Here is a 21194-nt window from a genome sequence, read left to right on the forward strand (position 1 = left end):
CTGCTCTGATAGGAGGCAGTTCCAGTATATTCTTTAGCTCTTTCAATGCCAGCTGTCTTGGTTGCCCATAACGCTCATCAAGGGCTTTGATGGCTTGAGTGTATGGGTCAGGAGGAGCGTAGGAAAAGGCAAGAGCTAATCGTTTAGCTTGGTCTACTTTGAGGTGATCAAGAAGGACATGATATTTGAAGTGCTCTGTCTCATGAGGATCAAGAAGGTTTGTAAGGGCCATCCGTAACATCCTGTATTGCATTTCGTCTTCTCTACTAAGGTCTGGAAACGAAGGACCTTCAAGCTTATATACATGTGTTCTCGTGCTAGAGGAGTGACCCGAGCTAGCAGTACCAGGTATCAAAGGTTTCTGTTCATATGAGGCATTGTATGTAGCTGGTTGCTGCTCTAAAGGAGGGCAATATTTGTGGTCAGATATGCGAATGAGAGGTTGAACAGGGTCTTCAGCTAAAGGAACAGCAGGTTGAACACATGAGATCTGGTGGGGATCCTGCCGTGATAAGGCCAGGAAATCAAAGGGAGTCTCATCTTCTGTAGCAAGGACTGGTCTAGGCAAACCAGTTGAAGGGATTGCAGCATCTAGTATTGTTGAATTAGGTAAAGGATGGCTGGCAGCTGTAACTAAGCCAGACTGACGGCTAATCTGCGGGGGCTGGAAGGGTGATTGACAGGTTACTGTATCAATCACTGGGAGCTGCTCATGTTGTTGATGTGTTTGAGGACTGGCTCGTAAACTGCATACAGATTTGATTCCATCAGATGAGACTGTGCGAATGGAAGATCTGGAGCTACGAGAATGGGAAGGAGATGATTGAATCATAAATTGCCTAATCTCCCTCATTGTTGTCAGGAGTTCCCTCATGACCTCATCTTGGTTGGTGGGTAAAGGAGCAGGGGATGTTTCTGGTTGTCTTTCTGACTCTCCGATAGGATCCTGCGGCCCATGTGTGTCTTTGTCACTATGCTGGCATTCGGTTTGGCTCTCTGTCTCACATGTAGCTCTTCTAGCTCCAGGATACTGAACATCATACTGCTGCAGGTAGGCAGGAGGTCGACTATCACGACTGGATCTTCTCAAACCTTCAGTCAATGGCTGCTTTGAATCCATGACGCTAATACCACTCCGGCTCGGAGGACCATGTTCTGAAGGAAGGAAGGTTCAGGGCTGAAGCAATCAGCATCATGGGCTCATCCGGTTAGAATAAGAAAAAGCAGCCATCTAATTCAGAATTATTCTCAGGGTTCTCCTTTTATTCTCAAATAAATAAGGCAAAGAAGGAAGGAAACAAAGACACACATGGACTGCCAATGCTGAAAGAAAACAGATTTAAGTTACTCATTACCTTAAACAATACATAAAATAAAAACCCAAACAGAACCTCACCTCAGCTGCCGCCCCGTGTGGAAGTGAGGAAAGAGTGAGCCAAAAGTGAATGCAGTCCTTATATACTGTGTGACATATAATGTGTGACAGGTGAGTGCAATCAAGGACAAGCACCACACCCAATCAAAGGTGAGAGAACTAAACAAGGTGCATCTGGTGCAGTGAGTGGGTGTGCTGGGATGTGCTAAAAGGTGGGTCTCTACAACAAGGTGTTTGAATTAAATCACGCTGTGAGGGAGCTGGGCACCTGCTGTTTCAGTGGGTGACTCACTTCAGTTTATTATTTGCTGTAGAATGACTGTGTGATCAATATTGTTGGTAGTTGTTTTCTCATTCTGAGTCATTTTCAGCAATATCAGAGTGCCTGTTGAAAGAGTGAGCCTGACATTTTTATATTTTATGCCACACTCTGCCTCAGTTTGAAAAATATTCATTTGGATAATGATAAATGTGAATTTACTCAGTGCTTTTATTCTCTCCTGTTGTTGTTTCATCTGGTTTAATGCTTGTTTGATACCTGAGTAATGTTTACTTAAAACTTCCAAGGTCTGCTGTTTTAGGAAATTATCTCAGTTTTTAAAATGTCAGTAAAAAACTGAACACAGTGACATAGTTTAAAACTTATATTTAACTAAAAATGGTATAAAGAAATGACTGAAACTAAGAAACACTGGCTGTTTGAAAAAAATACATGTTCAGTTTGAATTTGATTCCACCACTAAATGTCCCCAAAACTGTGAAAGCTGTAAAAAAAAATCACCTGGTGGAACACTTTGTAGTTGATGCAGTTAATTAGTAAAACGACTGGCTCTATGAGAATATCCTAGAGAGGCTGAGTCTTTCACCTCTGTGGGACAGGACGCACGGGCAAGTGGTTTAATCATTTAGGAACCACGTTTTCATTATTAAGAGAATTTTAGGATATTGTTATCGGTGGTACAGCGACAAGGCTGAAAACCAAAATAGCATGGCTGTGATCTTAAGGATCTAAGATAGTGCTGCATTTAAAACTGACATGATTCTGTGGCGGAAATTACTGCACAGGCTCAGAAACTCCTCTAAAAAGCACTGTCAGTGCAGCTCGTTGTTTCATCTACTGATGCAAATTAAAATTCAACCGTGCAAAAAGGAAAAACAAACCCAGATAGGCCCTCATTTTTGGCCCTGAGTTCATGTAAGATGGACTGAAAAAAGTGGAGAACTGTCCTGAAAGCTGTGTGACCAACGGCAAATTTTTCCAGAATTGACTGTTTTTGAAAATCATAGACACTGAGCCCTGCAGTCTAAAGAGGAGAGCAACCATCTGGATTATCATCAGCGTACAGTTTAAAAGCCAGAGTCTGTGTATTAGTGCACATCACACTGGCAATTGAGGATCTTTGAAGGCGCCATTAAAGCTGTGTAATGCACATTTAAGAGCAAAATATGCTGCCATTCAGACTTTTTCTTCTTTGGGAAGTCTTTGCGTATTTCAAACTAACCTACAATTCAGACCTGTCATCCAGTGAAAACATTTGGTGTTTATTCTTTTTAATTTTTACTTTTGGAATTTTAGCCTTCATTTGACAGGACAGGGCAGACAGTTAACAGGAAAGTGGACAGCGAGGGGGAGAATGACACGCAGGAAATGATCTGGGGCAGACTCAAACCAGGCCCAAGCAATGAGGACTTCAGCCTTTGGCACATCAGACACCAGTTCAACCAGGTGAGCTGTAGCAGCAATCCTTCTGGTGTATTATGAAACAAGCAAACAAACAAAAAAAATGTGACAGAGGAGGCCCTGAACTACTAAACAGCTAAAATCTCACATCAAACAAAAGTGGGAAAACTTTTGACTTGTCAAACTTCAAATTTTCGTCTCCTCAATTTCCAAACTCTTGATGTTTTTATAAAGATGTGATGCAACAAGAGGTGACTGCTTTTTGAAAACAAAATATTCAAAATGTGTATAAAAGAATATTTGTAGCCAACTATAAATAGTACGTGAAATGAGTATTGAGGGGTGGACTCAAACCTCATGTCTGCACATTCCTGCCAAACCTATGTTTTGTTGACCCTGTTAGCTTCCCCAACATCCTCCTTAATCACTAATATCCCCTAATTACCTTTTTAGCTCTTAAAGTAACAATGTGTAAAAACTTTAAGCTGTGAACTGAGTTCAATTTTCAATTACGTTTATTTTTCACTCCCAATTCAAGTGCAGAATCCTAGCCACTGTGGCTGTTATAGGATAAACATGTTTTAGTCAGCAAAAGAGATGTTGCCAACCAACATGTTTCTAATACCGTTAGGACTGGATCTGGAGCCGGCCCAGAGTTCTTTCCCTATCTGTAGAAGGTTTTAAGTCTGCTGTTTACCTCAGCTGTCAATGCCAGGTTAAAATTGTCCACCCTTAGTTACTGTGGACGAAGATGTCAAACTTTGTGGAAGGAGTCCAATACGGGTCCGACACATTCACTTCTGAACAATGAGAGTCGTACTGAGGTGAGCTGTTCAGGATATGCTGACCTGTTGGTAGCGCTGCTGTTTTTGTCACTGTTAGCTACTATTAGCCTCTGTTAGCTGCAGTTGATGGCAATAGTGAAAAGCTCTTTTAAGTAGCTGTAACACTGCTGGAATCTGATGTTTAGTGAATAAACACTCAGATGTGATGATTTAAATTAAAAAATAGGATTTTTTTCTTCTCCACCTTTGGTGTGTGTGGCTAGAGACCCATCACAGATAGAAATAGATAGAGATGTATGCCATATTGTATTGTATGTATGAGGCTTGTTTCCTGCCACTGAAAATACTTTTTTTCCTGTTAGTCAGTCTTAGACTAACCCTAAATCTAACCCTAATTTCAAGTTAGCCAAAATTTCAAGATAATAATGCAAAATTTGGAGTTATGAATGGCAAAAATTGTTTGTTGGTTTGTTTGTTTGAATTGCAGAAACTTCCATAGGTCTGGGATGGAAAACAGCCCGCAGTCATACTTCTCCCTGTTATAAGAGTTTTTATTTAAATCTTTCTACTACTGTACTGCAAGTAAAGATCACAAAACAAGTATTTTATAGTGGAATTTTGCTTTAGGGGAGTGTACCCATCATAGCTATTACACACACATAAGCCTGCAAGATGAGTGAATCTGTGGTAGACAGGCTGACGGCAACACACCCACCCTCACCCTCATGCTGCACCTGATACTGTGTCTTCGGGACCCACCTGCTCAATAGGTGGGGTGATTGGAAGTTGTAGACTCATTAAATAATTTACCAGGTTTGGTAACTGTATCCGTTGAAGTGGGAACAGGGATGGGCACCGCACAGTTCTGATCAAACTTCATCAGCAAACACAAAAGAGAGCTTCTGAAAAACAACAGAAAACTTTTAGCTCACCAAGGTCAAGTTGTTTTGTTTTTCCAAAGTCTTCCATTTGTCTTATGATTACCATAGCTTATATTACCAGGAAGCTACACACACACACACAGAGCCAACTTCATATTACCAAGAAAAACGGAGTATTATTGACCTAAAAGGGTAAAAATGCAGTGAGGTGCAAAGATGCTGCTGAAGAATATCAGTCACTGATCAGTATGTGTTGTTATTATCTGCCAGTATTTTTATTGACCTGTCCGGAGAAGAACGAAGCAATGTGATATGTTTCAGACTGACTGGTGTGTGTGTGTGTGTGTGTGTGTGTGTGTGTGTGTGTGTGTGTGTGTGTGTGTGTGTGTGTGTGTGTGTGTGTGTGTGTGTGTGTGTGTGTGTGTGTGTGTGTGTGTGTGTGTGTGTGTGTGTGTGTGTGTGTGTGTGTGTGTGTGTGTGTGTGAAGGAGGAGGGGCTGATAATTGAAACATGTCTCTTCTGTAGCTCTGAGCCTCCCCAGAGTTTTAATTCTTTCACCACATGCAGGCTCACACATCAATATAAGTCTCACTCTTGCTCTTCTCTGACACACACACGCACACGTGCGCACACAAACACACACAGCATGCAGTCCATATGGATGTGCTATCCTCCCACAGACACAATGATTCGCTTTGACAGCGTTTAGGACACAAATAGTATCAGCTGTCGACCGTCAGCCTGCTTTCATATTTCATAATTTCGTCATCATGCTGCTGACTTCACATATAGAGCCGCACTGTGCCACATCGCAACAACAGTAATGCAGATATTTTCTGTCTGCTTACAGTAAAGGTTACAGCTCTGCTTGCTGCCTTCTTCAGAAATCTGAGAACAGAATTGGGCTCATTGTCAAAGCTTTATCACTTTATCACCTATTTATTTGATTCAGATGCTGTATATGCAGTTGGGTGTGTGATTTAATTTATCTGGCAAATGACTTTACAAAGAGAAGGAGAGGTATTGCATACACAGTTGACAGGATCTCATCAAACAAAGAGACAGAAGCTAGAAGGAAACAAACCAGTCAAGAAGATGAACTAATATAAATGCACCAATCATTATCATCCTCTGTAATGACACGTATGAGGGCTTTCTGATCTCTTGTCACTACTGGCAGCACAACAATTGCTGTCTGTGCTTTACAAAATCAATACATTGGCTGTATCAATATTTGACTGTTACGTAACTGTGCAGTGCATTTCCACCATTATAACTGTGCCTTCATTAGGTTTAGACCCAATCAAAAATGAAGACATTTTTAAAAGAATTAATGGTGGAAGCTCATATTAAAAATGATAAAAGTAATTAATGAGCTCAACTTGCAAGAACATCACTTTTAATTTTGGATATTAATGTCAGAGAGAGGTTATCAATATGATAATTTCAGGCATACACTGTCCCTATGGGCATAGCAGCCTGTCAAACCTCCCGCTCTGTTTGGTAGGCTCAGCCACTCAGAAGAGACTTGGTTTAAGCTGAGGGTTGGCTTAAAGGGGGAGGAGCTAAATAAAAAAAAGCATATTTCAGACTGCTCAGAATCCCAGTATGAGATAAGTAAGGCTACTCCTGTTTGCTGGAGAAAAAGAATTGAGGTCTGTCCATCAGAGTGTCCACGTCACACTCTTTTTTTGAAGTCACGCTGACCTCCTGGGGCTACTATTTTGGCTGATTGTCCACGTGGAGTTCTGAGCTGACAAAAGGCATCTGTATCATTGCGGCTTTACTTTGGTCGTCTCGCTGTGCTTCCTCCCGTTTGGCTGTGTTTTCAGCATGGTGTCCCGATGCGTCCATCTGTCTTTGTTATTATGAATGGTGTCCTGATGTGTTGTTTGACTGCGTTGTTATGAGCATAATTTCGGCACTGTGGCACTGCGGCAGCCACGTGACTAAAAACTGAAATTTGACATCTTTGCCAGTTAAATTTAAAAACGTTAGTGACATGGAACAATGCCCCGTTTTTTTCTTTTGCTGGTGAAACAGAGAGAGGAAATAAAGACAAGGAGTGTGCAGTTTGTAGGCATTTAAGAATGTAAAGCTGCATGAATGTACATTAACATGATTAAATGACATATGTACTATGGGCTCTTAGCAACAAAACCATAAGGAATCACTACCAGGCTCTGCATGATGCTCCTTCATCTCTGTGGAGCTCCTCCTGCTATTTTTGTGTTACAGATGCAGTTTTGCAATTTTGGTCAAATCTCAGCAGTAACATGGTTTCTAGCTACTGCGAGATACTTTTTACAAAAAAAGAAAAAAAATCCCTGATAAAATCAACCATCGGTACACTTCCTGCTTAGTATCAAACCAGCTGGTGGACTTGATGAAGCATTTAGCAGCCAAGGAGCTATATTAAGTTGGTGAAAATCAGACAAGACCATATAACACACTTGCCATTAAAAACAAAGGAAAACCTAACAAGGTGATGACATGTGGGGTGTTTTTCCCCCAGCTGCTTCCAGTCAGACAAAAAACACTCAGAAGTTCCTCTCCATAAAGATGGAGGACTCTCAAGAGACATATTTGGTATGGATCAGATGTTTAGCTCCTACTTTGTTCATAAGGCAGCTTCATTTTTTCTTTTCATTAGACCAATCCCTCGTCTCTTTTAAACTCCACATTCTATTGTTTGTAAGGATCTGCTGGTTCCTGATCCTCATGGCAGTTTTAGTTTCGCCGTGCTGAACACAGAGGGTGTTATCCAAGAGTTTTCTCCAGCTGACTTCTTGTCATTTAGATGTTTTAAATAAGAAGAATTTTCCTTTATTTCATTTCTTTTAAAAGGACAAGCACAATCTTTTCATTTTTCTGCTGCCAGTGATGTCATAACTCCAGGTGTTTCCTATTTTAGAGCCAGTCTGTGCCATGTTATTTGTCAACACACTGTGCCAACAAAATGAACCAACTCCCCGTGAAGCTGCGTTGTTCTCATGCTGCTTCACAAATGCAAGGCAGAGATTTAAGAGCATCTCACTCTGCTGGAAGCCTGGATGGGTTATGTGCGAGGGTTTAGCAAGTATTCACTGTACTTCTCCCTTTGTGCTGTCAGTCCTTGTCACCACGCTCCTCCTTCTGCCTGCTCGCCTTATCTCCCCGCATATGCAAGCACACATGGGCATGCAGAGGCTGAGTCTGCCTTCCCTTCTGTTTAGATCCCAGCTGGTATCTCTGCTTCACCTGGAGAGGAGCATGGTGACAGGTGACATTATGTGTGTGAGGGGGAGGAGGGGGAGGTGCCCCTGCAGGTGGGAGAGAGATGGAGAAGGAGTGATTGACTGTGAAATAAATTGGAAGGAATGAAGAGGTGACGAGATGGAGCGATTGAGAACAGATTTGTGCAGACATCCAGGGAGAGGAGATACAATAAATATTAAAATGAGGGGCTAATGAAATGACTGTTGTTTTCCCATTGTGGATGTGTTGGTGTATGTGTGCATACGCTCAGTTTCATTCTGTCTAAAATCAGGTTAAGGCTTTGAGTTGCAGCCCTGTGGATCAATTAGATCTCCTCAGAGTTCTACAAAGGAATGCTTAACAATAAATAGGACAGAGAAATATAACTTGGGAGACAATAAATGTTTGTGTTGTAGTAGTTAGGATGAAAACAGAAGAAACATCATAATCTTTTTTATTTTCTCCCTTTTCCCCCTGGTTCCAGTAGAACCAGTCTGGGAACTTCTCAACCAGTGCTTTGTGGTTCCCAGGTTAGCCAGTGGATACCTTTTAAAACTTTGCTGTCTACAGGGACTGTTTTCATGCAACTGTTTCTAGAGATTAAGCTGAAATGACTGTACACTAAGCTGGTGTTTCCAAACTTGCACGACAGATGTATATTTTACAACAACAGTAGCTGATTAAATACAATTTAAATGGCATTCAGTTGAAAGAGGGAGCAGAATTTGAAGGAATTAATGTTGCACTTGCTTAATGGTCCAATTGCCAACCACCATAATGGTTACTCTGTGGCATTATCCAGCTTTTCTGTAAGAAGAGAGAGAGAGGAACAGGAGAGGACTGAATCATGTAACCTTGTTCACAAACAATAATGGCCTATCCAGCCATTTTCTTCTGCTTATCCAGTTCAGGGTCATGGGGGCTGGTGTATATCCCAGCTTGTCAGATGGTGCATAAAAAGTCCCTGACACAAACCTTGATAAAACAAAAAAGAGAAAGAGAAATTATTCAGCTGGAGTATGAAGTACATGAAAATCCAGAACAGAAATTCAACTGAATCTAAAGGTCTTAAAAAACAAACAAAAACAAAGGCGCAGAAGGCAGAGCAAACAAGGAAAACAAACAGGCAGAGAGCACAGGCAATATGTCAGGAACATCATATAAACTTCTCAAAAAAATTAAAGGAACACTTTAAAAACACATCAGATCTCAATGTGAAAAAGAATCATTCTGGATATATATACTGATATGGATTGGGTAATGTGTTAGGAATGAACGGATGCTACATCGTTTGATGCAAATGAAAATTATCAGCCTACAAAGATGCCCTAAAAAATCAAAGTGATGTGGCAGTTCAGCAGTTTGTATGAACTTACATGTTTGTATGCATCCTTGACAATGATGCATGCTCCTAATGATACGACAGAGGGTGTCTTGGGAATCTCCTGCCAGATCTGGACCAGGGCATCACTGAGCTTCTTTACATGCTGAGGTGCAACCTGGTGGCATCAGATGGATTAAAACATAATGTCCCAGAGGTGTTCTGCTGGATTTAGATCAGGCAACCATGGAGGCCAGTCAACAGTATCAATGACTTCATTCTACAGGAACTACTTATATAGACTCATCACACAAGGCAGAGAATAGGGCCAAAGATTTCATCTCAACATCTAATGGCAGTCAGGGCATCATTGCCTAGCTTGTAGAAGTCTGTGTGTCCATCCAAGGATATGCCTCTCCAGACCATCACTGACCCACAACCAAACTGGTTGTGAAGAACAATGTTACAGGGAGCATAACGTTCTTCACAGCTTCTCCAGACCCTTTAACATTAGTTACATGTGCTCAGAGTGAACTTGTTTATGTGTGAAAAGCACATAAACAAGTCCTCAGGCCACCCTCATGAAATCTGTTTCTGATTGTTTGGTCAGAGACTTTCCCACCAGTGGGCTGCGGGAGGTCATTTTGTTGGCTGTTCCTCCTTATAGAGAGGAGCAGATACTGACTCTGCTGATGGGTAATAACCTTCAGCTCTCCTAGAGTAACTATCTCCTGGAATCTCCTCCATGCTCTTGAGACTGTGGTGGGAGACAGTAAATCTTGGGGGAGAGTGGAGACACCTAGGAAACTAGACACAGCTGAACTCAATCAGATAACGAGACATGGAAAACTAAAACTAAAACGTGGCATAAGAGACAAATAAAACAGGAAGTAACATGACACAGAAATGAAGCCTTAACAACCAGATACAATGAGTCATTAAGTGATTAAGATAAGATAAGATAAGATAAGATAAGATAACCTTTATTAGTCCCACACGTGGGAAATTTGTTTTGTCACAGCAGGAAGTGGACAGTGCAAAAGTTATGACGCAAAAATTAGAATACAATAAGAATAAATACAGTACACAACTGTACAGAATAGAATAAAATAATATACTATATACAGTAGAATAAAATAGAATAAAAATATACAATAAGATAAAAATAGAATACGAATGCTATATACAACTGAGTAAAAATACAACGATGCCAGAAAGGATTATTGCACTTAGTGTTATTGCACATGTGTGGATGTGTGTGTTTGTTCAGTTAAAGTCTTTATTATGGAGTCTGACAGCAGTGGGGAGGAAAGACCTGCGAAATCTCTCCGTCCCACACCGTGGGTGCCGCAGTCTCCCACTGAAGGAGCTGCTCAGTGCTGTCACAGTCTGCTGCATGGGGTGGGAGATGTTGTCCAACAGGGATGACAGCTTAGCCGCCGTTCTCCTGTCACTCACCACCTCCACTGGGTCCAGAGGGCATCCTAGAACAGAGCTGGCCCTTCGGATCAGCCTGTTCAGTCTCTTCCTGTCCCCAGCAGAGATGCTGCCGCCCCAGCAGACCACACCATAAAAGATAGCAGAAGCCACCACAGAGTCATAGAAGGTCTTCAGGAGTGGGCCCTCCACCCCAAACGACCTGAGTCTCCGCAGCAGGTACAACCTGCTCTGCCCTTTCCTGTAGAGGGCGTCTGAGTTATGAGTCCAGTCCAGTCTGTTGTTCAGATGAACACCAAGGTACCTGTAGCTGTCCACAGCCTCAATGTCCATACCCTGGATGTTCAGTGGTTGCAGTGGAGAATGCTTGTGCCTGCGGAAGTCTACCACCAGCTCCTTGGTTTTACTGGCGTTGATCTGGAGGTAGTTCAGCTGGCACCAGTCCACAAAGTCTTGAGTCAGTCCTCTGTACTCCTTGTCGTCCCCATCAGTGATGAGGCCGACTATTGCAGAGTCATCAGAGATTAACTAAAGCAATGAAGCTAAACCAAGTGATTCTAACTCTAACAAGAACTGAAGACTAAACGCAGTGACAATAAACCCGATACAACATGAAGGTACAGATACCAAGGAATGAAAAAACCCTGTAATACTAATCAACAGGAAATAACTAGAAATTAACACAAGAAATAATAAGCAGAAGTCAAAACAAAGGAAAACTAAAACCTGATTGAGACTATGAGGCTGACACTTACAGAAGTAAAGAAAACCTGAAGTATAAGAGCTCCAAGCAACAAAAACAAGAAAACCATAATCAAACAGAATTTTTAATACTTAACCAGAAAGTCTCAACAAACCCAAACCGTGGGTTCAAAACCACAGGACAATGAAACAGCCATCATAAGGGAAAAGGTGGCATAGAGCCTGGACAGGCTTGTCAGTTGCAAGGCTGAACGACAGAGACAAACACTCACAGCCAATTAAACCAACATGCAAACTGAAGCTTTTGTGCTTGCAATTGTGCAATGAACGGATATCGCTGGTTATAGCATACATTGTTTACACTATGTGGTGTTCCCTGTTTACTAATGCTGTCTGCAGTGTAGATCCAATATTGCTTAGTGAAACAATGGGGCTCCTTGACACATTGTAGGTTAATATTATTTTCAGATTACTTCCTTACTTCAGATTTAATAACCTGAAAAAATATTAAAGTTTTTTTTTACTTGTAAACTTGTGTGCAAAAGATAAGGAAAAAATGATAAAGAGCTATTTAATTCTAGTGTAGAGTAACCCTATACATTTACTATTGCTTATAATGAAACAGTCCCCCACTAAAAGGGGAGAGCTTCTATCACTATTCATATGCTAATGTTTGTAGCTTATATAAGAGTACACGCACACATACACACACTGGCTTCTACTCTTGTGTGTTTAAAATGGCAGAAAATGACACAGTTCTCCAAACTCTTTATAATGAAGGTATCACTCCTAAATCACTTTCAGATTATCCTCAGAACAAAACTTCGCTCACCAGCTGTATCTGGCTAATCTGATTGTTTCTGTGCAGGTGGAGGGTTTCAGTGAACTCTGAAAGTGCAGTATCACTGAGCTGCAGCATAGCTGGTTGTTATTCTGTAGGTGCGACAGTTATATGTGGAGGTGTGTGCTGGTTTAACTCTCCCTGTGGGGACGTTTACACAGTCACATGGTGTGGTTGTGTCTTGCCTATGGGCACAGAAAGCAACATAAATCATTGATTTTTTTTCAGGTGAGATTTTAGGGTTATGGTTAAACACCATAACCAACACCATAACCAACATTTAACTCTTTAAGAACGACAATATGAAAATATTTTTGCTGTATCTTGAATGGGTTCAGCCTCATTTATACTTCTTTTCTAAAAACAGCGTAAGCCATTATAAGAAACTAACACAACATCAGTAACAGCAGTAGCAGCAGTCTCGCTGAAATCGGTGTGAGTCAATGTAGTGTCCATCAAAGTCACACAAACACAACTGCGTATATTGTGGTCTTGGTCTATTTATAGTCTGCACACCCTCTATATCGTCTTCTGTAGATGTGCTTCGAATGCACGTCAATGGTCTCAGTACAGACTGTATATACAGTCCTGTGAAAAAGTAATTGTCCCCTTCCTGATTACTTTTTTTTCCATGTTTGCCACACTCAAATTTTTCAGATCATCAAATAATTTTTGATATAAAGCAAAAATAAGCTTAGCAAATTTAAAGAAATGCAGTTTTACATGAAGAAAGCTAACACAAAAATCTTGGAGATCATCTTGATGTTTTTTGGCAAATGTGAGTTGAGCCTTTGTGGGTTTTTTTCATCAGGAGTGGTTCATCCATGGATGTCATTTTTGCCAAGTCTCTTTTTTATTGTTGAACTCTGACCTTAACTGAAGCAAGTGATGCCTGCAGTTCTTTAGATCTTCTGGGCTCTTGTGAGACGTCCTGGATGAGTCGCTGATGCGCTCTAATTTTGGTCACACCTGGGATGATTCACCACTGTTACAGATTTTCTCGCTTTGAGGATAATGGTTCTCACTGGAGTTCACTGGAGTCCCAAAGCCTCAGAAATGGCTTTGTAACTCTTTCTAGACTGATAAATGTCAGTGACTTTGTTTCTCAACTGTTTTTTAGATCATGGCATGATGTGCTGTTTTTGTGATCTTTTAACCCACTTCACTGTATCACACAGGTTTTGTTTAAGAGGTTTCTTGATCTAGCAGATCTGGCAGTAATCAGGTCTGAGTGTGACTAGTGAAACTGAGCTTAGCTTTCCCAATAAATTGGGTTCAGGATTTAAAAAGGGGTGCAAGAAACCTTACCTTTTCACACAGGGGGAGGTAGACTTGGATAGCTTTTTATTTCCTTGATAAATTGAATTTTTATAAACTGGATATAATATTCTGAAACATTTACATTTGACAAATATGCAAAAAACAAAAAAACAAAAAACATTGTCAGGTCTCATTGTGATGTTTTAGCTGTGTTTTAGGTGTGCCCAAGCCCAAGCTAGTTCAACCCAACGCACACCCTGCTTTCTCATCTGTTTGCCTCTAAGTGGGACTTTAATTTGTAAAACGAACATCATGCTGTATTCAGTAAGACTTAAAAGTACATTTTCTCTGTAAGCCTCTTTACAATCTGACTTCATTTTGCAACCAGGGGAGTTATCCCCTTTTGGCCATTAGAAAAAACAGCATGTTTAAATTCATGCTGACCTTGAAGAAGCGGCAGAGGAGCACAGATGAACTCTGCTGGCTAAGTTTGAGTCACACTGACACAAAGAGTCAGAGAGAAAGTGAGAGAAAGTGAATCTGCTGTGGCCTCGTTAATCACTCATAAATTATTAATGGAAACTCCCATCCGCTGTTATAACATTGCAAGGATACACCGCTCTCTCTTTCTTAGACCTCTTTCCATCACTTTTACTTTCATTTTTTTTTCCATATTGCTGTGTTTTCACAGAGTCATGAGCTTCTTTAAGCCATTCTCCCAGAATGACTTCACTCTCAAATGTCCTTCTCAGGTATTCTAACATAATTTATAACACGACTGCCCAACATTTAACTCCTTAAGACTTTCTGCATGAAAATACTTTTGCTGTATCTTGAATGGCATCGGCCCCACTTATACATCTTTTCTACACATAGTGTAAGCCATTTTCAGAAACCAATAAAACACAAATAATGTCAGCAACAGTGCCTTAAATCACAGTGAGAGTGTGCATGTTTTCTCACCTTTTCTGTTGTCTGTAGAGGCTCGTAATTGTTGAATCATTATGTGTTGTGCACTATTTTCACACTAAGAATCCAAGAATAAAACGCTTTTAGGCTTTTAGGCTTTTTAACAAAAATAGGGAAGAAATGATTTGGTTAAAATGTGTGAAAAGAGAAGGGAAAGTGGTTTGGAAATATCTACTACAAATAAATTAAAGCTGCTCTCACTTACTGTGACAATCACACAGGGATTCATTACTAAAGCCTGCAGCTCTTTTAGCATCACTGAACTGATTTCTTCTACCCATAATTTTCCTTTGTGATTCAGTTTTGCTCTGCTTGCCATAAGCAATTTTTTATTTTTTTTACTTAATCTGTCATATTTGTTGTGAAGATGAAGACCCAAATGCAGACACTCAGGCACTGTCAGGCAAGCTGACTGTGCAGCAGGCATGAGTAGGATGCAAATGCAAGACTTGAAAACAGTAAACAAAAAGCACTTTTATTTAGCCTAAACTGGATACAAAAATAATACAAGGTGAAGAACAAACAAATCTAAACATACTTCAAGGTAGGACACAACCACTAGGGACAACACAACAGGAACAAAGGGCAATATATATACACATACCAGGCATTACCTGAAAAAGGGAATACACTGAAGGAAATCTGACTATTGAGACAAGGGGAAGTAACACTAAGCACAGTACACGAGACAAGGGCCTATCAAAATAAAACAGGAAGTAACAATCACTGAGACCGGGACTAAGACATGTGAACCTGACACTTAGGAATTTAAATAAATTGGGAATCAAAAGATATTTCAAATAAACAAAAATATCCAACAGATAGAGGACTGTGACATAACCTTTATTTAATAATATGACTGATAAAATTAAAAATTCACATCCACATTGTTCTTGCCAAGACACACACCAATAGTATTAATGGTAGTTGTATAAAAAAAACCCACAGATACACAGTGAAAAACAGTGAATATAAAAAGTAAAATACAACACAAATAACCAACCTTTTTGACTTTCAGTGCCAATTATGACTAAAAGAACAGTAAAGGTCATTGTGTTGGCCTACAGGGGGTAACGGTATTCAGGAAAAACATTTCCAGCCCAGAGTAACTGGCTCTAGGTTATTTAAAATCCCCATAAATTAATTTAGTGAGCTGATTTTGTTGCAGATTCTGAAAGCAAGCTACTAATTTAAAGGCTCTTTTGTTAAAGTTCAGTGCAAACTTTCAGGACAGACAGCAGGAATGAATCTTAGGCAGTGACGGCCCACAATTTTTTCATTAATCTAATGGATTAAGAAAGGAGCAAGGCAAGAAATCCCTTCTAAATAATAATGTAGCAGTGGTTTAGTCTATGACATGAATATACCAGACCAACCGACCCCAGCATACAACGTTCGGTGGAGTTTGGAATAAGCCCCAGTGGAGACGGTATTAAGCATATCTATGCATTGTGAAGATACGTGCATATAAATCATGTCACTATAAATGAGCACTGACGTAGGAGTAGAGGCTGAAAGTCTATTACTTTCCTAACGGGACAGAAAGGACAGTTTCAGTTTAAGTTTTTGACAGCAGTTACTAAATGTTAGTTGTAAAAGGCAGCGAGCCATCAATTATTATTCCTAAGTACTTATACTGCAACACTAACTCTTGGAGTGGACTGTAGCGAAACATGAGATGTTTCGTGGTTTCACATTTCAAATTTGTCACCATTTAAACAAATGTGCTGTACGTCATTAAAAGCTACAGTACCATGCAGCCATAACCATTTAAAGCAATAGCAGATGTTTTTGACTAGTATACATTTTTAAAAAGCCAAATTCATGTTACATTTTCACTCTAAAATAGCGTAGCAACTACCTGTCGAGGAAAGCAAAGCACTTATAAGCCTAACAGCCTGATAAATCCCTCATTAGTTTGTCAGTTAAGATAAATAAACAAAGAAAATAGAGGAAATGAAGCTGTGCTAAAATAAGGTAAATATATTGGACTTAGATTCGACAGGTGGCCAGAAATAAAACACCAAATTAATGCTAATGCTGATCCGTGTTTGCTGACAGTGTAAACATTGCTTGCTGACACAGCTCCCTGATTCGTTCTCCATAACAGTTACACAGTGTTGTGTTTACAGCCTGCATGGCTGTTCCAAGTGACCAAAACTCTACTAATACTGCTCAAGAAGTAGAAAATAAAAAATGTATCTGATGAGAGGGGTTCAAGTTAATTATAATCATAAGACAAGAGGGAAAAGGATGGAGATGAATTAAAGAGAGAAGCTCAGTTGTGTTAGTTTTCTGTCAGGTCCTGGCACTGTTTTCCTACAGTAAATATTGAATTTTGTTCTGGTCTGAGAAAGTGTTGAACTCCTGGTATTTGAGTTTCATTTCAGTTTGGAATGAGATATTTCTGTCGTTGTACCAGAAGGAAGTGCAGCTCCATCTGTTCTTCTTGTTTGTGAAAGTCTGTTGTCTTTGGGTTGCCATGTTTGTCTTTGTCCACCAATCTCTGTGACCAAGCTGAAGTTTTCTAGCGACTGTCTTTCTAAATGTGCAGAGGTTTATAGGAATTGATTCTTATGCTAATTATCTATCATGTAGTGGTGCATTACATGATTTGAATTTAAGTTTAATCATTAACTGACTCACACTGGGCCTCATTGTGGCCCCTGAGTCCATCCTCTGTCTCAGATGTCTACGCGCCATCATTTTAGCCTTCTCTGCATTTTGCGACTCACAGCTTTAACCCAACTTTGTTCTGAAAAGCTCGCCCTTTTAAACAAGGTTTGAACAGCAGGTGGGTCAGTTACTGTCTCACAGCCAGAACTGTGTGCCTGAAAGGACCAAGGGTAGAAATAAACTGCCTGAAACCGAGTGGTTAAAGCTGCCTGAATTGTGAATTGGCTCACACATAATAACTTAATCTGATGTTATTTGAAACATTGGCTATGTATAGAAATATAAGCATGCAGAAATTATAACAGTCAAAAGTTAAACACATAATTTGTTGGGCAAAAAGAGAATTATTGTAGTTTTGGTTCTGTACACCACCTCAGTGGATTTCAAATTAAACAATGTGTGAGTAAAATGCAGACTTCCAGCTTTACAAAACTGCGTTACATGAACTGTTTTAGAATTACAGCCAGTTTCATGGCCAAGTGAGGTTTGTTCTCTCATTATTTAATGACAAATGGAGCCTAATATCTCAATATAATTCAAAGTGCTGTGCCCAAAAGCCCAAGAGATGTCAGTGCAAGTGAGGGAAGCCATCATTAGGATGAAAAACCAATTAAACCAATGAGTGATAAAGCAGAAACTTCAACAGTAGCCACATCAACATCTGGTACATAATTAAAGACGAGGAATGCGCTGACCAGCTCAGCAACCCCTAAAGGCCTAAAAGAAGACAGAAGACAAGTAAAGTACATGATCAGAGAATTATTTTTATAGTTAAAAACAACAACTTCACAATATGTAACCAAGTCAAGAGCATGCTTAAGGAGGCAGATGTATCATTGTCAAAGTCCCGATTAAGAAACGGCTTCATGAATGGAAAGACTGGGGGTCTACAAGAAGGTGCAAACCACTGATTACGCGCAAGAACAAGAAGGTCAGATTAGACATTGTCAGAAAACATCTTAAAGATGCTTATTGTTTCATTTAAAGCATAGGTGTTAAACTCTGGCCCGCGGGCCACATTTGGCCCGCAGCCTAATTACATTTGGCCCACGAAGCCACACCAAATTACTATCAGAGCTGGCCTACTGGTATTATACAGCTAATATATATATTGTTTAGTATTAAGCTTTGCTTGTTCCAGATTCAGTTTTTCAGCAAAACGTGTTTGAGTCCATAAGAAAAGATTCATTCTTATATCTGGATGAATAAATATATTTCAATAAATATATTTCAATAAATATTAACGTTAGCCCGCGACTTTGTTCCAGTTTTGAATTTTGGCCCACTGTGTATTTGAGTTTGACACTCCTGATTTAAAGTCTACTGTGGTGGTGACAGAGGCAAAACTACAAAAAGTGTGCAATTCTCCAACAAATTGTGGACTTAACTGTACACTTTTGAGTACATAAACACCATCAGTCCTCTTTAACTTCGTTTCTCTTTGACTGTGTTTCATTTTAGAGTGATCCAGATTCGCTCTGTAACGTAATAAGGCCAGAGTTTATGCTTCACATTAGCCAACCTCCGCTGAAGTAACAACCCAGCAACTTATATTTAATAATTGATGGCAGAGCATAGCGATGCGTACGGCTTGGCTCCTCTGTTTGCTCTGAGCGTTATGGGTCCCTTATAGGATGTGCATGAGTGTTATAGTGGATGTTGTACAGACATTACGAATGGGAAGTGCCGCCCCGGGACAAAGCCAGCTGAAGCGTTAAGAAACAGAAGATACTAGCTGCAAACGTGTGTGTGTGTGAGTGAGTGACTGTGAGTATGCCTACATGTCCAGCAGCCCATGAATAAACAAATAATGTAGGGCTGCATTTTCTGTTGTTTGCACTGTGCCTGTCTGCATCTGTTTGCCTTACGGCCCTCACTTTGGAGTTTGGGACTTTCTCTTAAAAGCCATGCTGAAAACAACACTTTCCAATAATCTACTTCTCCAAAGAAGCGAGTCACTGCTGAGCACATTTGCAGCATATATGTCACTGTTGACATGCGATTAAACAGATATTGTATGTTGTCATTACGATACAAGCCATCTTCATCCATCTCTTTCCTCGCAGTTGTCCCTCTCAGCCACTTTTTCCACTCATCTTTCGCTGTTTTTACCAATCTGTTCATGTGGAAGATGCACAGAAATAACCTTGAAAATGTATTCCCCAGCAAAGTGCTTTCATATCTTCACCTCCTATCTTCCCATCCTCCATCCCTCTGTCCTCTGGCCGTCCTCAGATGGGCCACGATTCATTATGGTAATTGACTTCGGTTCTTCCAGGAACATGAGCAGACCTTGTTCTCCTCACATCTTTTTCTTTTTTTTCTCTCGCTCTCTCTGTTTCCCTTTCTGCCTTAAAGTAAAGGATTTGCATGGTCAGACTCCCACAGAATCAAATAGCTGTTAAAAATCCTCCGTGTGTTTGTTTGTGCACCCTGCATCTTCATTTTCCCCCCTCCTCTCCCTCTGTCTCTCTTGCCAATAGCATAACGGGGTGTCTGTTTGTTCACTGTTCACCTCTTTCATCTTCCTTCCTGCACATGTGTGTGTATGTGACTATTTTGCATGCACCCAGCAGGAGCAGCTTAAAAGAGCTTATTGAGAATCTAAGAAAAGACATTCTCAGTAAATCAGAGATCGCATCGGATCAAATCAATGTTTGCTGGATAAAAAAAACTGAAAGGATGCCAAGATGTGAAGGAAAGAAATTGAAAAATATATTAGAGCCAAAAACGTTATCTCCTCTGATGAAAGCGGATAAATGCTAAATATGAATGAGATGGTAGGGATGGGGCTTGCATGGTAAGCATTACAGGGAGCTGAAATATGAAAATGAACAGAATGAGGCTTTTAACTAATCTGAAATTAAAGTTATTTCAGCTATTTAAAGATGTGAGAGCATGATATTTGTAGATGAAGTGGAAATAATCTCTTTAAGCATGGCTTGCTCTTATTCTTTCTTTTGGATCTAATAGGTATCAGAGATACGTTGTGTGCTTTTATTTGTAGCCAGAAATATGAAACCGTCCTTACTTAAATTTCAAGACTGTTTTGTGACTGATACACTGTTGGTGTCTCACCAGTTGTGTTATTGTTGTCTGGCTCTTAGTAAGAAGGTTTATCTGCCACTGGAAAAAAAAAAGTAAAAGAAAAAGTATCAGGCAGACTTGTCAAGGAAAAATATAGGCAAAATTTCAGATTAGTACGTCAGAATTTCGACGTACAAACTCACAACGTCAAAGTTTTGACTTATGTACCATACAGAAGCTTGTGTAAAATAAATGTAGTATAGTCAATATAGTATTGAGTACTGATATCTCAATCTCTTAAATCAGTGCTGGATGATTCCATGTGTTTATTGGCCTTTAATTGCATCTTATACTGTCTGTTGTCCTCCACTGATCGTTTGTGCTGCTGTAACTGTTATTTTGATCTATCTCTTAAACTTTAAACTTCCTGTTTGAATAAATGCGCCGTTGTCTTCGCCACAAAATGTATATAAATGATGAGCTATTAGCATCTTTTAGTTTCTCTATATTATCACTGGCCACTTCCATGTTGTTTTTTTTGTGCGCGAGGGTGCATTAATAATGCTAGCTAGCTTAGTTTGAAAGCTAGCTAGCATTAGCAAACAGTAGCAAACTGGCAAACAGTACTGGTACAACACACAGGCACACATATGTGTAATCTCTAGAGGTTTTATATGGAGAAAAATAACCTACCCCATACTGTTTTATTCATCATAATTATTTCAGGTTATTAATATGTTTAATTTTCTGTTTTTGTCACATGATAATCTTTGCTAAACTCTTGTTCTTCTATTGTACCATAAGATGAAGCATCTATTGAAATGAAGTAGGACTAAATTCATATAGGACTAATTAGATAAAGACTTTTACTCTGGAAAACTGAAGCCTAACATCCTTGGATACCTCACTGATAATCCATTACAAAGGCTCCAACTACACAGACACGGTGAAGCGGTCCAAGTCAGAACGTTGAATTGGCAGAGGTGAGGCCCAACGGTCAGC

General features: G+C 40.0%; 1 protein-coding gene across 1 annotated transcript in view; it reads left to right on the top strand.

Moving 5' to 3' along the window:
* The window catches only part of LOC146657696 (calsenilin-like), a 76859-nt gene that overhangs the window by 16311 nt on the left and 39354 nt on the right, over positions 1-21194 (top strand). The gene's annotated exons all lie outside the window — the stretch shown is intronic.

The sequence above is a fragment of the Rhamphochromis longiceps genome, linkage group LG12 (genome assembly GCF_057381845.1).
Source record: "Rhamphochromis longiceps isolate RC_006_pf linkage group LG12, R_longiceps_female_GT1.1, whole genome shotgun sequence".
Lineage (NCBI taxonomy): Eukaryota > Metazoa > Chordata > Actinopteri > Cichliformes > Cichlidae > Rhamphochromis > Rhamphochromis longiceps.